A 2,500-nucleotide genomic window follows, 5' to 3' on the forward strand; every position below is an offset into this window, starting at 1 on the left:
TCTCTCTCTCTCTTTCTCTCTCTCTATCTCTATCTATCTCTCTCTCTCTCTATATATATCTCTCTCTCTCCCTCTCTCTCTATCTCTCTCTATATATCTCTCTCTCTCTCTCTCTGTCCATTGTCCACCAGTTGCCCCAATCAAACACACACACGCACGCACGCACGCACGCACGCACGCACACACACACACACACACACACACACACACACACACACACACACACACACACACACACACACACACACACACACAGTCTCCTGCTGTGTCTCCTCCAGCTCTCTGTGCCCTCTGTTATCACAGCAACACCTACTAGAACTGACCTCTCTCAGGACACTGTGTGTGTGCGTGTGTGTGTGTGTGTGTGTGTGTGTGTGTGTGTGTGTGTGAGTGTGTGTGTGTCTGTGTCATGACATGGCCGGCGTTTCACCTCTCCTTTGCACGCTGTGTGTGTGACGCCATAGATCACACCAGGGGTCCATCAAAGACGAGGTTGCCCTCCTCCGTGATTCACTTAAAGCAACACATATCTTTGTTTCTCTCTTTCTCTCTCGCTCTATTTCACTCTTTCTAACCATCTCTATCTTGCTCTCTTTCTCTTTCACCATCTCCATCTCTCTCTTTATTTCTCTGTCTCTATCCCTCATTCCATGACCAGCAGACATACCAAACACCATAGTGTGTGAATAGATACCGAAGCTGACAACTCACTTAGATGGAGATGGAGGAAGTGTTTGAGCACCGGAGATGGAAACTCAGGAGAATCCTCTATGCAATAAACGCAAACACTATATTTACATTTAGTCATTTAGCTGACGCTTTTATCCAAAGCGACTTACAAGTTCTGTACGACAAGTCATCAGGAAGGGCACAACTCTATCAGCTGAGTAACAATGTTCATCAAAGTGTTGAGTGCTTCAGTGCAGGTTAGTTTATTAGGACAAGTGCATGATAGTAAGGTTAGTTAGGGTAAAAAAAAAAGAAAGTATTTTATTTATTTCAGATAATGGTTGAAGAAGTGCGTCTTTAGTCGACGGTGAAAGATTGGACGGGTTCCGGCTGTCCTAACTGGGGTGGGTAGTTCATTCCACCATTGCGTGGCAAGGACTGAGAAAAGGCAACTTACCTACTATAAACACTGTATTCCTACTATGGACACTATATACCTACTATAAACACTATATACCTACTATAAAAATTATATACATACTATAAACACTATATACCTACTATAAACATTATATACATACTATAACCATTCATCTAGGGAAAAAAGCAACGATTAAAAACAGGGTCTTGATTTTATGACAGGCTTCAGCCAGAAACAGTCCAACAGAACTGCATTTGACAGGTGCCAGTGATGGTGCTAACGTGTGGGTACAGTACGTCGGACAGAATAACCTAATACTGCCTCTCTGAACACCATGCTCCTTTGCTGCCGGCTCTATCTTCTTCAGGAAAGATGCAAGATGTTCACTTAACGAGTGAGAGCTACAACTCAAGTTCACATACTGTGAGTGAACAAGCGAAGAAGCCGTGTTCTCCCACCCAGCGGTCAGGTCCGAAAACCATCCATCACAGAACGTGTTCACGGGGCCCAAACTGAGCATTCAGCAAAGTCGTGTGATAATCCATCATAACTGTATCTGACCTACCGCTAGGTCTTCCAGTCCCTCGGCTCCGCTGGCATCAATATAACCCAGATCTGCGCTCCTCTAAGTGGGTATGTGGACTCCCAAGAGCCCCCCCCCCCGCTTACTCCCCGGAGGTCCTCTGATGAAATGAAGAATTCATTATCACAATTAGTGCAGCGAATACACCCGCCAAACGCAAAATAGTTGTTGTAGCGCCACCCTCTGGCCAAATGGCAACAAATCCGACACTGCACTCCCCTGGGACCTCAGCAATACACCCACCGAATGTGAAGTCGTTGAGAGCGGTCCTCGATGATAATGTGAAGGACAGACATGCATTATAGTGCCAAATGGCACCATTGTATTCAACACTGCACTCCCCTACAGCAGCAATACGCCCTCCGAGCACAAAGTTGATCGGATAAACGCTTCTCGAGATAACAGACAGACAGACACGAACGCAGACGGATTCCTTCCCTCATAGTTAGATACTGTACATGTATTCAGTCTGTCCTAAATGTAGGAGCAGTGGGCAGCCAGCCACGGTCCAGTCTCCGGTTCGAATGGCAGTGCTTTGCTCAAGGGCTGGGAGGAAATCCGGAGTACTCTGAGGATTTAAACTCTCCTCCCACCGCGGGCTCAAACCCGGGGCGTCGTTGCTATGAGACAGCGGCGCTAACCACTGCACCACCGTACCTCCCCATAGCAACAAGGGACTCAAGCTACGCAGGTGTTTTGCCGCAGAACTGTTCTCCCTTTAACCATAACGCACACATTTTCACATAGACACGGGTCAGAGAGAAAATAGTTATTTTGTTGATGTTTTTTTTCGTTCTGCCTACTGGATATAGTTGTTTTAGTTGTTG

This window comes from Notolepis coatsorum, assembly GCF_963971535.1.
Source record: "Notolepis coatsorum genome assembly, chromosome: 10".
NCBI classification, from domain to species: Eukaryota; Metazoa; Chordata; class Actinopteri; order Aulopiformes; family Paralepididae; genus Notolepis; species Notolepis coatsorum.